This window comes from Macrobrachium rosenbergii, chromosome 2, assembly GCF_040412425.1.
Source record: "Macrobrachium rosenbergii isolate ZJJX-2024 chromosome 2, ASM4041242v1, whole genome shotgun sequence".
Classification (NCBI taxonomy): domain Eukaryota; kingdom Metazoa; phylum Arthropoda; class Malacostraca; order Decapoda; family Palaemonidae; genus Macrobrachium; species Macrobrachium rosenbergii.
This window is the reverse complement of record NC_089742.1, coordinates 93,401,604-93,417,574: the sequence shown is the minus strand read 5'-3', so window position 1 is coordinate 93,417,574 and position 15,971 is coordinate 93,401,604.

Genomic DNA, 15,971 nt, shown 5'->3' with positions numbered 1-15,971 from the left:
AACATGAAATACTTTTCATCACAAAATTATGCAAACAAAATGAAAGCAATCGCATTCATAAAGAAAGTAACATATGCTACAGGGTGTAATGACGTCAAGGAAAAGTAGGGAGAAGTTCAGTGGTGGAGTCAAAGAGGAAAGTTGGGGGTAGTGAGCAATTTACTGCAAGTAGACACTCAAGACAAGTTCAGTAGTACCCAAGCTCGTATGTTCGAAAGCGTTAATCGGTTTGCTGGCTACCCCATCAAATTCAAGAGTAAAGTGCCTGAAAAAGCTGAATTCGGAAACTGAATTTTTTACCAAAAATTAGGGGAGGGTGTAAAACACACTGTTGCAAAGTAACACACCGATCCATCAATTAATTTGAAAGATGTTGGCAAGAAACCATGACTCAGACTTCCTGAAATACATAGTGGATCTACTCAAGAATGAATTCACTGCTTCTGAAGAGAAATTAGTAAAAAAAAAAAAAAAAAAACTTAGAAAATGGAAAGCACCAGTCTGTGATGGAATGATTTTAGCTGAAATTAAAAAGAAACTTCGTATATTACTAATTAGACTGATTGCAGAATATAGAAAGACGAAACAAAGCCTGATCATTGGGAACTAGAAGACACAGGAAAGGTATCTAAGAAAAGTGGCCAGACTGCATTGATTACAGAGGCACTTTTTCGGTTGTCATGAAAATATTCAGTATGCTTATTCTTAATAGACGAGACAGAAATTGGTAAAATATTTAGCAGGTTTTAGATAAGGCAGAAATTGCCCAGACCAAATATTGTTTTAAAAAATATTGTTTAGTAGTATACGGAATCTTTTTAAAAATAAAGGATTTTGTTCTTTACAAACTAATATTATGGAAGGCCTTACGTCACCCAAGTTATTCCCGTTGAGTTAATATGTTAAGCTAATTCGCGAAAGAATTAGATGTAAAGCTGATGGGGTCTTGTCAAGAGAGTTTGCAGTGGATGGTGGGGCGCTACGAGAGAATTCGATTTTGCCTCTGCTCTTTGCCCTTCCCATCACTTTTGTATTGAAAAAGAAAACAAGTCGAAGATGGAAGACAGGGTTTGTTCTGAGTCATAATAGAAACTTATGCATATGAAGTTGTTTTTATCAGAAAAACACCGCGAGAGTTACAAAACTTGCTCAACAGAATGTATCATATATCTACAGTAGAGAGGTGGGATTCAAAATCGATTTTAGGAAAACAGAAGTAATGAAACAGAATTTGCACAAAGGAATGATATAATATCAGAGGAAGGAAGGAGTAATGAGGCTGAGACTTTCAGAAATCTAGGAGCAACGATATCCAGTACAGCAATTTAGTGAAAGACTGAATAAGAAATGAATATCAAAAAGACTGAAATGGCGTACAGTTTTCTTACGTGGACATGTTGTATGGTATGACAATGAAACAATACATCAAATATTTTGTCGATTTTAGAATAATGCTTTCAAAGATATTAGGATTCAGGTGGCAGAATAGTTCAAAATTATACCATAAGTTATATTATGGTAGTTCTGTATGTAGAAGAGATCATGAGGAAAGGGAGACAGAGATGGCTCGGACGTGACCTTCGCATAACCCCAGCGACAGACAAGAGAGCTTGATCGTGTCAGCTGGGCTCCTGTTGTCAACAGAAGAGCACCAGGAGGGAAGGAAGGAAGGAAGGAAGAAAGGAAGCCCAGACATACTTCGATCAGATCTCTGAGACCGCAGGTTCGGGACGAATGGAGGAGAATTACTGTGCAGGAAAAATGCAGGAAAGACGTGAGTTGTGGAATTTCAGTCTGTGAGTCACACAGCGTGGCGTGGGAGGTGATGTTCATGACGCTTTGAAGTTATTTCTGTTTAGTACAAGAATGTTGACGTACTTTATGATTATTAGACATGTAAAACATTTATTATTTAGAATGTAGCTAGATAATGCAAATAAATTAGTTATGTAATCAAAAGGAATATCCATAATCTGTGAACAATGTGCCACGCTAGAAATGGCTAATACTGGGGACTCAAAAAATTATAATCCATATGAGGAAGTTTTATCGATAATAATAACAAATGATCATTTTGAATTATTGGACTTGTTGTATCTGTCAAAAAAGTTAATTTGCGAACAAAAAAAGATTACTAGTAGGGAAGAGGGACGGAATTGCGGAAATGTAGGGAAAGAGTCAAAGGTGGGTACGAAACTGTGGTCAGTTATGCCTGATAGGAAGGTACACGGGAATGAAATCGTACTGTACCGTACTTCCAGCCTGAGTGCAAGTTTCCGCTTCTGTTCTTTACGTTGATCAAGTGGAAGTGGAGATGTCTGAGAGATACCCCAAAGCAGTCACTGGAATCACGGAGGTGGACTCAGAAGGCCCGCGTTGGAGCCAAAAAATAAAAGCTTGGTTGCATACCGAAGTAGAAGAGACTGTCATTAAATCCCAAAGACATAAAAGGCTAAGAGATGTGACAGCAGATTAGATTCGAAGGCCACACTGGGTAACCCAGAATGTGCAAGCAGAGCATAACACAAATCAGGAGGTCACTGCAGACCGAGAAGTGCTCCAATTTCTCCCAACCTAGTCAAATGGTCAAACTTCCCGAGTGACATCATTTCATATGGGATGATATTCATATAATTTCGTATCGAATGAGAATGTGTGAATATTCGTATTGAGCGTTTTGTTTTCTAATATGCGTGTGTTCTGTTATAAGTATTTGAATAAGGAACATAAAAGAAAAGTAAAGTTGCCAATTGGTCTTTGTGATATGACTGAAGCCTTCCAGGCATCATTTGAGGAAATCGCCTCGAGTCAAAACCTCTGGCTAATTCTATTAGACCTGTCATTTGTTCAACTTATATTAAGTCTCTACTTTATGCAGTCAGTCAGAAACCCACTCATCGTTTACATCAGCCCTATAAGAATTGTGTAACCTCATGAATCTGCAAAGTCACACAATCCACCAACAATCAACATAGGCGCTGCTGTCATCCTTTTTCAGTCAGTGACTTAATTTGATATTTTCTCTCATAGCTTACAATATCTGTTGAAATTCCTGACGATCTCATAACACTCTCCAACGATCTTGAAATACAAAAGGTTCGTGACCATACTCGTGAAAGTGAAAAAGTCCTTAAGACATGTCAAATCCAAGGGAACAGGAAGCGAAGCGTGAGGCAGAGGCAGCTGCACAGCCCAACGTATGAGATCACTGACTACATGGTCACCAAACTCTCATGCAAATAAAAATGGAACCATAGATGACCCACAAGCCAGAAATGGCTGCATAAATCTTCTGATTAATAGCATAAATCATAAAGGGACGGATTCACTGAAAATAAAACGAAAAAGAATATAGTTTTATGCACATGAGTGAAAGCTATATTTTCAACTGTATTTCTCATTTTTTTTTTTTTTTGTTCCTTTTATACTAAACAAAAATTTCATCTAATAGACGTCTACCTTTTTTTCTTATTTCCACTTAATATCTACGCTTCTCTTAGACAGAGGAGACTTGATTCAACAGTTCATCATACATTCCATCTTTTTCTCCTGTAGACTCTCGTGATCTCCTCCTAAATACAACACTTTCAGAGATTTTGCTACCTTCCTCCCTCACAGATTCTGTGACTCACCTCTTTTCTCGACCTATCTTATATATCCTTTACATTGATTTCCAAATATCTGTATGAGTTCATCACTCTAATTCCTCCTCCATCCACACTGACTTCTGTTTCTTCCCCATCCTGCCTTCTGATTACTTGTTAAGATTCATTAACATTTTTCTCCCCTTCAAAACACTTGTAAACTATTTGACTGCAGTCTGCAGCTTCTCTTTGCTTCTGTCAGCTAAGACGTTGCATTTACACTACAACCCCTTTTTGCTTTTTTCATTCCACATATTTGCATCTACGTCTATCCTTCCCCGCCGCCCCTCCCCCAATTCTCTCATCACTCCATCCACAGAAATATTCGGTAGCATTTTGAGACATGATGTAGCCTATACTTTTCTGTTTACCACTGCAACAATTTAGTGACTTTGTCATTTAGATATTTTCAGTACAGTCCTTACCTTCACCTTATGAACTTTTAATCATTCTCATCTCATTTGACTTGTACACTCGTCGCCCTCAACACCCTGCACATCATGTCTATCAGTTCCTCAGTAAGCGTTCTACCCTTCTCCTTTACTCTCAAACACCTCACAGCCATATTCTTTCATAACAAGAGCATGATTAATAACATCCATTCTCCATGATTCTTATTACCAGTTCTCGCACCTTTATCTCTCAGCCATTCCCTTAGAAAGTTTTTGTCATGCAAGCAAGCCTTATTCACCCTGGTCAGAAAGTCACCTCCGTTGTCAGCATTATAATATGTGGTCCCATTAACTCCTGGTGCCTTCCCATTCTTCAGACTTTTTTATCGCCTTCAGCTGCATTTGCTAAAATGCTTAAATTGACATTCACTTCGTCAACTCTCATAACAGAAAAGTCTGTCTCTCCTCGACCCCACACTTCAGTAACTTCAAAATATTCTCTGCATAAACAAAGGGCCTCGTTCTCTTTAACTAGCTTAACTTGTAATCATCGTAAAGGTATTTAAAAATGGCATGTCTCCATGTGGCTACCTTATGCCTTTTCTAGCTTAAAAAAGACAATGACAATTTCGCTTTCTCATATATAACATTCCATACAATCAGGGATGGAATGCAAGTTTTTGAAATCATACTGAGCTGGAGAAATATCATTATGCGCCGTAGCTTTACGCGCATGTGATGTTTATTCAGTGAATGAACCACAGGTTTCCACTCAAAAGCTCTTTGCCAGGTTTACAAAATCGTAGTTACCTCTCGGGCTTACGGATACAAGTGTTCCTTTAAATACGATTTATAATGGCCAGTCCTAGCATAAGTAGTGTCATCAGAGCCGGGGGAAAATATCCTTTGCATTTGCTCATCCTGATTTGCATTTTGTCATTCATAAAAGGCATGTGATTCTTCTTTGTATCGTGAGAAATCTGTTACTTTTCCCTCTTCCCTGAGATAAAAATTATCCAGGGAATTATTTGCAACATAGTCAAAATGACTGACAAAATTGTCAGTTCCTACCTGGGGATCAGTAACTATGCTTTGATATGAATAGACAACTTTTTCATATCAAGGTAAGTTGAATTATATCAACAAAAAAAATTGAGTAGTAGTTGTTTCAGCCTGCACCGTGCATTTGGCTTATGAAGTTTCACAAGACAGTGATCACGTGTGTCTCCTACGGATGCGCTTATGGTTTTGTAGGACACACGCCATGCGTACTTCCATCAAGGCACAGATGCAAATGTTCCAGTTGTTCCGGAAACTGACGGAAAGCACTCAGCAAAGATCATAATGATGTACATCAATATCATCTAAAATTGCACATTCCACTGTGACAGCATCACTAGATTTATGTTTTTGTTTTTTTTTTTTTTTTTTGTGAATAAAACCCGATGGACATTTCCTGCTCTCCTCTTTGATAATCCCTAAACTGTTGGGGTTTGAGCGACTTGGGTGATAACTGAAAAGTGGTCAACTGTACATTTGTCTGTCAGCCGTTATTTCTAGTTAATAGAAACGATCTCGGGATCACAACACCCAATAAGCTTCACCAATGACAAAAATTCCCCAGAATGGAACAAAAGTGGTGTCATCGCTGACTATCGACTGAAAAAACTTCCAGCCAACCACCCGCCACCTCCCACCACGACTCCTACACCCAGAGATGAGAGTGCACAGGAAGCTCATGAACTGCCCAGTCATATAAAAGTAAAGCTTTCTAGATAGTAGGTAAACAGAACAATAGTACACTTCCTTTCGTGAAAGTCTTACACAGACTCTTTGTGATGGGAAATGTGAATGAATTATTGTAGCTAATGCAGACAACTACAACTGCAGAAACAAAGATCAGTGCAGATGCGCCCCAAAAGAGTTTTGGTCTTTTCGAAAACTGTGACAAAATTCCCGTACGTGCTGGAGACATCGTGCAGCACAGATCCAGATTTCAATAATGGGAGTTAATGAGGAAGTAGACTTCCATGAGTCCCACGAGTACCGTTGGGCACGATAATGCTTATGATTCTTCAACAACTGAGAAGTCCATACCCAGTTTTCTCCTAAAAATTGAATCGAATAGATTCAAAGTGAAGTCATGGTAGGAATGACTACATTTATGGTTTTATGGCAGTGGACATATTTTATTTTCTTGAGGGGAGAACCAACTGGGAAAAATATAGAGGGAGATAAAGTTCCGAAATATAACAGACACCCATTCGGGCTCAATAAGTATACGACTGCAAAGCTGAGGGAGAGAGAGAGAGAGAGAGAGAGAGAGAGAGAGAGAGAGAGAGAGATTACTGTATATGTATATATACATTTACGTTATATTACTTTGTAATGTAACAGCTGTTGGAATTTCGATAACATTTTCCAAGGTATGCAGTATTATTCAATGAAATCATTTTTCTGTCCTTTACTGCCCCGTCTTTGTGTGTGTGTGTGTGTATATATATATATATATATATATATATATATATATATATATATATATATATATATATATATATATATATATATATATATATATATATATATTTATTAAATGTATCTCTCTCTCTCTCTCTCTCTCTCTCTCTCTTCCATTCCTTCACAGCAGTTGATTATTGTCATGCCTGAATGACATTGTTATTTTCCAAGTGGATACAAAAGTTTTTTGCACTGTTTGTTACCAAGGAAAGTTTTGTGATTTTCTCGTTACTGTTCCATTTCTCAAAATAATCATATTTCTATAAAGTTACGCCTTCTAAAAAAGATACACACACACACACATAAATATATATATATATATATATATATATATATATATATATATATATATATATATATATATATATATATTACTTGCATTACTTCCGTCCAATGTTTTGGGCTCAACCAAAGGGAATCTAAACCTGTGCGCGTTCTGAGGTGCGTTCGTTCTTCCCAGCAATGACTCATCAGAACTGTCGCAAGAAGTGACGGCTGCGAATGTCGCTGGAGAAGCGTCACGCTTCACGGCACACCCACCCAATGGCAATTTCGTTTTCGGAAGAAAGCGCAGAGTTCCAATAATGAACTCATTCAGGTTTCAGGCCATTTTCCTGAAGAATGAGCCCAACGTATTTTGAGGGAAGTAGTTAGTTCATGAGATCTTGAAATAGGAGGTGGTGAGCACCCCTCCAGAAATCTTTGATAAGCGGTCTTTAGTGATGAAAATATAATGAAGTATAACTTGTTTAAGCAATTGTAAGAGACGGAGACAATGCATGAAGGTAAGAAGAAAGACGAGAAAGAAAGAAGAAAGGGCTAATGCCGCTCACTGATTGCATGTCATGGTGACGAACTAAAATAAAAAAACTTCTGATGAGGAATAAATGACTTCTTTATATACTAAATAAAGGTGACGTCCCCTACATTGCATGAATGTCGCTGAATGGCCACAAGCCTCCCTCAACTGAATATCAACCCAGTCACCTGGAAACGACAAACATGGGGCCGCTCGTTTTGTCTCGGTCTGGTGCAGCCAGTCCTTCCATTGGCTCATCTGAAACGAGGCCAGTTATTTCGGGTGGAGGAATTTGACTTTCATATTCTTCCTATGAATGCCGACGTCTGTTCTCAGAGGAAAACGAAGACTGCAGAAGTGACATGCGATTCAAAGGTTATTGTGGGTTTAATCTGCTCTCACGAACGGAGCAGCTTAGTTTAACCGTCCAGCCAGTTTGTTAGGCTATTCCTGCTTTGTTAGAGGCTTAAGTCTCTTGGCGTACCCGACTTCCAGTTACTTAATTTATTAGTTCTCTTTCCGATTCGATCTCGTTCTACAATCACTAATCAAAACCGTTATAGAATAAATTGTTCTCTTGGATTCTTCATGCGTTGAGCGCAAGTTATCAAGAACTTGCAATATAAGTATCTACTGTTTGAATTCCCTGAAGCAAAGACGAACTTGAACACCTACTGTACTGAAGACGTCCTTCCTCGCTGGCCATTCAAGGAGAAAGAGAGAGGGCGTCATGTTCGGCGCTCAGTCCGCCAACTTCATTCATTTCCGGCTTACAGACGAAACTTCCAATATTGACAAACGTCATCTTCGTCCACTGAAATTCCGCTTTTAGACGACTGAGCACAGCCCAAGTCCCGACCTTTTCTCTGGTGATGCTTCTTGAAATCCATTTGTGGCCATCCACCCAAAATGAAACCGATTATACATGACCAACCGATGCTGGGTAAAATTAATAGAGCGAAATGCTAATATACAGTACCATTAAAGTAATACGAAATTTTTTTACACAGCAAGAAAATTCTTGTATAGTACTTTCAAAATGCATTTTAGATGGGAAAATCATTCTTCTTCTTCTCAGCTTAGTTCCGTTTCCGTTTCTATACAGGGTCGCCGTTTTGGATGAGCCGCTTTCGTCTAGTCCCTTCCCTCTCAAGTCTTCCCTCACACAGTCTCTCCACCTCTTTCCTGGTCGTCCTCCTCCTCGTCTTCTTCTTCTACCCTGCACTTCCATCTTCATAGCTTGCCTCCCAATGTGGACAGCGTCCTTTGGACCTACGAGCATGAGCATCAGCACTAGTTATACTGCCACAGCAAGAGGAATGAACAATTTCTAATTCTCCATAGTGACAGTCTGGCTCGGCAAATCTGATGTTGATGTTGTGCAGTGCGAGCTGCAAACACTAGTTCCCGGGATGCAGACACCAAGGGTGCTAATGGAAATTCCATGCTGAAATAAAGCCAAATAGGTATCTTCCAGTGATGGTCTCAATCAGCATTGGAAAAATAAATTCGGCACATTGAATGATTTTCTCTGCATAATAAAAGCCTAAGGGGGTGCTGACATCGAGACAAGATAGTGGTACCCCAAGAATGGGAGGAGAAAGGATGTAAAGCATATAGAACTGATATCATCATCTCTGCAAATATTACAGGAGTGCATCATCAAAATTTCAGCTACATTACCTGTAGAAAATACTTTTACATCACTGAATGATAATGCCTTTTGGTGAGACCATACTAATTTAAACATCAGTTATGTATGAAGGTGAAAATTTTATTATATAAGACAAACCTCGATGAACTGTATGAAATGAACTCCCCATTTAATAACTGCGATATTCCATTTAGTGTCGTTGTGTAGCCAAGATTGCTGGACTAATGATAAAATTTGCATAAATATGCATCAGACTATAGTAAGCAAATTTGGTTAGCAATCAATAAAAATTTAATCCATGAAAAGAGCAGCAACCATTATTATGTTAACATTCATTGGTTTCCAGATAGCAAGTAGATAATCAGTCTTGATACTTGATTAGTTCTATAATCATAAAACCATATGCTTCATGCCACTCTCTTTTATCTCTGAGTCAAGGTCTAATGAATGACCACTCTCCCAGGAGTAGCCATCTTGAAATTAAAATAGATACTACATATATGATCAAACCTACTATTTGTTCATTTTTCTTTTTGAATGTTCTAATTATGTTGATCCATAACATAATTACCAGGAAATATATTGGCAGATTTTATATTTCAGAAACACTAGCGGCTGCAAGTGAAGAGAAAGAGAAAGAGAAGCTCATGTGGTGCTGTGGAGAAAGTGCCATAATTATGATTACTTGCAGGACCACTACATGTCATGGAAATTCCCAGAGGAAAGCCAAGTCATCTTTAAAAGTCATAGATGATAACCCTGATAAATGAAATTCAGTCAGCTTGGACAACAGCCAAATTGTTCAGCTTGAAAGGAAGGGCTTGTTGAAGGTTACAGTAGAAACAATTGTAAATCAGGCGTAGTGTCACCATTCTTGCAGACGGTTGCAGAACACATCGAAATGCTGCAACAAGCTGAGAGCTAAATACTCAGGCAAGAGAGTGACAACCGTGTACTATAAACATACAGATGCACCAGATTACATTCACTATTGTCGAGTTTGATGGATCCATACACTGCAGCTTGTTTATTTTGTGGGAAGATTGCTGGAACAGAGGGTCTTTCTGAAATATTGCCGGAAGAGAAGATCTATTTGAAGTAGAAACATTTCATACTGATGAACGTGAAGGTAATATGCAGTTAACAGAAGACACAGAATTGCTCTGTCGACTTAATGATGGAGACATGGTTGCCCTTGGTGTTGGTTTCATCCTTGAGTGCGCGTTTGGACTCTACAAGAATGAAACGAAATTACAGGTTGACAGATCAAATAAAGCAGTCAGTGACAGAGAAATATCAGTGTTGGCTGAGATGGTCTTCTTCAATGATGAGACAAAGCAAGACAAGGACCTCACCTCTGCCAATCTAGAGTAGAACAGTTGGAAGTGACTTGAAACCAGAATTCATTCTTCACATTTAAAGAAGAGAGAGTTTGCATGTTTTTGTAATGTACATCCATACAGCATGCGCACACCTACTGCTAGCACCTAAAGTTGACTGGTGTTGTGGTCTTTTCAGCATGCAATCTTGCCATTGATAGTAATGCTGTGCATATTGCTGCACAGGTGGTTAGTTACATCACACAGGTCAGGAAAGGCTAAGATATTCGGTGGATATCTTGAAGATCTTCCCCATGCTTTCTGGAATCTAGCTTTGGTCAGGGTGATTTTAGAGGGTCACAAAATCTAAGATCACATGACTGATAAAGCTCCTGAAACACTTACTACAGTTTCCAGCAGAATGTAAAAGTCAAACATAAACCTGAACCGGAATCTCCAGTTACTCAACTTATAGGCTGAATGTTAAGACACGCAAGGATGGGTCTGCGTGAAACAATGTCACACCTAGGCATGGTCATCTGTTTACTTGGCTTACAAATACTCAGCTGCCAGAACCTAGTTTTCTTGCGAATTGACATCAGATGATCTGATGATCTTTCAAGGTTTTCAGCAAAACCCAAATTGACGCCATGTCGCGTGGCCTGCATCATCAAACTGTTCGAAGAGTAAATATCAGGTTTACAGGTACTTACTGTATCATGGTGTCAAGTTCCACGGAATTTCATTCAACCACTGTAATTCTAGAGCTTCCACAAACAATATCAATAGGTTTGTAATAATAATAATAATAATAATAATAATACTCTGCCCGATAACAACGGTGTTCCTTAAACCCGTAATTTTCTAACCATGATTTCACGGTTCAAGGACTTGTGTATTATGAAATATTTTAACTGAACCAATATTCCACTAAAATGAGTATTGATTATATTTTATTGTTGCTGTCTCCATAAGTTGCGAAAAGCATTATAAATCAATCTTATGATGTGCACACATTCATTTTAATCATGAGTTAGCTGCTATCCAAACCTAGGATTCTGGGCTGGCCTTGAGTAATACCCAGTTTTGTAACAAATGATCTTTGTTTCATGCATGCCACTTATAGCTATTCCCCTAAACTTCAATACCTCTCACAAAACTGTTTCACAACAACACTTGTTTTCACACCATTTTCATCTAAACCAACAGTGTTCTTCCCCCATCAATCCTTCTGTAGTCTGTTCAACTTTACCCAACAGAATTTTACCAGCTTTCCTGTTATACTGAGTAACATTATGCCCTTATAATTATTACAAAGAGAGAGAGAGAGAGAGAGAGAGAGAGAGAGAGAGAGAGAGAGAGAGAGAGAGAGAGAGAACCAAACGCACAGACAGACGACAACCTAGAACTAAATTGGTACACAAAAGAACAGTTATGCATGCAGTCAATAAGTTTGCTGTACGGTTCGTGAAAGCATATCCCAGACAGATTTTGGTGCTTTATTTGCAAAATCAAAGTGGTTTTGCTATGACACTGCTAAAATTATCATTAGTCATCAATGTAACTTTCTTGGAAATGTCTAAGAATCTCGGTGTATGGTAAATGCATTTGGCCCATAAATTATACAAACATACAGGGAGTATGGTTATAAGGTATTTGAGAGAACATTCAGAATCAACGCTGAATATTGGGCTACGCTGACTTTCTTCATTATAACTGCAGATGTATGAAGGTCTATGCAGTAAAATATCATGACAAGGTATTAACATATTTCCAGCTACACAGAGTTTCACGCCGTTGATAATTTATGTGAACACATTCAAATGCTGTAGCTTTAAAAACATGATACAGGCAAATATGTTGTGACTAATTTGATGTAAATTATTTCATCTCATTTGTCTCACAGTATTTTTGTTTATGCAATAATTTAACCCCTTCTTTGGAATAAACCATCTCATTTAAAAAAATAACACCCTCAGTCGATTAAGAAAAACTGCAGCATGTACGTACGGCTGTTATCCAGATGTTCATGCTTCGTGATGAAAGATGTATTCTTTCCTACGGCTGACTTTCCAACGACGAGAGAGTTTGATAAATGAGATCCCATGACGGGATAAAGATGGGAGCAAAGCGGAAGGTGACTGGAGGGATATGGAACGGTCGGAAGTCGGTAACGGAATGATGGACGAGTGGGAGTGACCACATCTGTTATATCTATATAGCCTACTGTACATCCGTTCACCTTCCTTTGTCCACGCCTTTTACGCTCTGTTCGCTCGCACAGCATCACCTGTCCCGCCCGCGTATTTACAATCTGTATACACAGTCGTGAGCATACCAGCCAGTAGCCAATCACCAACCAGATCACATAGCCAATCAGATTCGAGCAATGACGTCATCGACCGCATATTTTAATTAGCTATATTTTGCCGTATATTAGACAACTGTGTGTGAGCAGCAATAACCCATATGAGAAATATTGTTCAAAATTAACTCACTGGTGTATTTTTATGCATTAAAGAGCCCAATAATAAATTTAAAAATATGCACGCACAGAGTGGCGTCATTGTCTTCTTAAAACTAAATAGAAGAGTCCTCATTCCTCCTTTTGTGAAAGCAATATTGACATTTTTTCCCCGCTACGTTGTTTCATATGGCGTTTTATGTCGTCAATATAATAAAATCTTCTGTTCATGTAACTATATTAGTTAAAAGCTTCATTCTGAATAACAATAATAATTATTACACAGGTATTCTTGAAGCACCGAACACGTTTTCCTTAAAGGCTAGCTTTAAGAAAACGGACATATTTAGCAGTAACTGAGCTAAAAATATACACAGTTAATAGGGCCCCTTTTTTAGAATCCATAATGTTAATTAAGTCAGTTGCTGTAGATAAACTTTATAATGATGTAACTTGGTTATAAATAGTGCGTGCAATATAAAAACTTGGGTGATGTTGTTTCGTGTAAGCTTTGTGAACAGAATAATGGGCTACTTTCCACCTGTATACAGTATTCTATGAAATGTGGAATTTTCTAGCAGTTTAGACATTTTTATGTTAAAAAATTAGTAAAGTCGATATAAGTTATTAATATTTTAAGGCTTTGTTAAATTTTCCTTCTTTGCTGTTAATTCATAAGGTTTTCTCAATTGAGTCTCATCTGTTGTTTACATTTTGATCAACGATGACGTCACTGTTCATCCATATCTTAATTTAATTTAACACAATTTTAGTCTCTTTTATGGACACAAATACACAAGAGGTTAATATTTGAACAATATTTCTCATATATGGGTTATTGCTGCTCACACACATTTGTCTAATATACGATAAAATATAGCTAAGTGATATGCTATTCGCATATAGGCTGGATGACGTCATTGCTCGAATCTGATTGGCTACGTGATCTGGTTGGTGATTGGCTACTGGCTGGTATGCTCACGACTGTGTATACAGATTGTAAATACGCGTCCCGCCCGCCCGCCCGCTTCTGCCGCTTGATTTAGGATCATCTATTACACTGGTTGTGGTGAAACTTTAAAAATTTTAGGGGCCATTCAGTACGATTTCATTCAACCTTAAGCCCTCCTGCACTAGCTTTGAATGAGACCAAGTTACAGTGCTGAGGAGTTTACTAACCTACTTAAATATACCATGAAGTCAAGAAACATTGCATTTTTATCCAACAAAAGTGCAGTTAAGAAACAATCAACTATATTTCCTGCACCAATTCTTTTTGGGTGATGCCACACGGGTTCACAAATACGCATTTAAAAGTTTATCACATATAATTAATATTTAAAGAACATAACAATCATCAAAGTTACGTTAAGAAGCAAGAAAAACATTAACACATTACTGCAAAAATTAACAAAACGTTACGTTACTTCGATAGAGGAAAACATAAATGGCCAAAAAAAAGGGATTTCAGAATAATCTTATGAAGAAGTTACTGCATGGCGACGACAATTCACGAGGTGATGGAGCTGGATTCTACAAGAACTTCTTCTTTTACTTGCCTTCCTGGAGTTAGCTGCTAAACAGACAGAGCCTCACCTTTACACCCTAGAAGAAAATTCGGGAAGAGTATATTGCATAACACAGTGTCACATCTACAAAATTACAGTGCTACATAACAAAACATCAATTTAAAAACAAACATTAAGTGCTTTAATCGTAACCCAACATACAAAAAGAAAGGGTTTCGTCCAGAAGGCAAGCTTAAATCACTGGCATGTGCCCTTACAATAAGAAAATAACATATATATTCTCCACAGGAAGAAGTTTGACAACACTGTAATGATACGTCATCTAATTTTATATAGATGGACAAAATTTGCAAAAAAGGTGGTTTATTACTTTGAATATCAATGTACTAATTTATACCAACTCATTGCTATAGTTAATATAATAAAAACTTCTTCTGTGGAGCAAAAATAATCATATCAACGTATTTTCATAGAAACTGGGAAATACATTAAAATAAGTATTCAAAAAAACTAGGAAATTTTATTCAAGGGGAATAAATGGCAATTTTTAACACTGGTAACCGAATCTTTGCGATCAGTGACAGATTTGCTACAGCAGTAAAACAAAAAATAAATGTGACGGGAAATTTTATTTCATTTCGAAGTCCATTTTTTCATTAGAAAATTATGATAATCGTGTTCAGCTTCCTTTTGTCTTGACAACAGTATTAATTTACTAATGATGTTACTAATATAGATCTTGTTAGATTAGAATATGACCTTTTTACCATTTTTATCGGATACGTTTACGATTTTATTCACTATTATGTTCCTACATGGAATTCTGCTGCTAATGTTGTCAGCCTTTTTCGTTTCCCATTTTTATTTCACGTTTTCTGTTGGTTTGTTTGTCTTCTTTGGCTTCCCGTGTTAATTAAGCACAAAATGGATATGGCTAGCCCGGAAGGCAGCAGGAAGGAGGAAGGGGATTCCTAACTCTAAAGAAAAAAGCAGTTCTGCTTTCAGAGGAAGCAAGTCTGCTCGTCATGGAAAATGGAAGCAGCAGCAATTTCCATATTTTGGAATAAAAATTAAAAAGTAATAACTGACCCAAGCTATCACAGGATTACCGACTCCCATAGTAAATGAGGTAAGAGCTGACCTGCTGATGTTTAGGAGAACAGGTTTCTGCCCCAGACATGAAATGGTAGGCTACCTTTCCATTTGCTTAGGCAAGATAGGAAAAAGAAAGTGATACTCACGTAATTCGGAAGTGTACTATACATACAAGCACACCTACAGTATTGTGCGTTGCGTACGAGAGAAAAAAGTAGGTTCACTTCAATTTTTTTTTTTTTTTACAATATGTTTTTCTAAATGTTAAACATTACTTTCCATGTGTTTAGGCAAAACGGGAAAAACAAAGTGATATATGTGTTATTCAGTAGTGTTCTGCATATGCATTACACCTACCATATCGCATATTGTTTACAAGAGGGAGAAAAAATGGTTCACTTGTGTACAAAGTATACATTTTGTTATAAATATGGAAAAGCTAGCTAATTTCCTTTTGCATCAGGTTTTCAGTTTAAAGTGTAATGGTTGTTGTTTATAAGAATATTTAGTGTAAAAGGTTATGTGGTACTGGAAATGTGTTCCAGTAAAGTGGGGGGG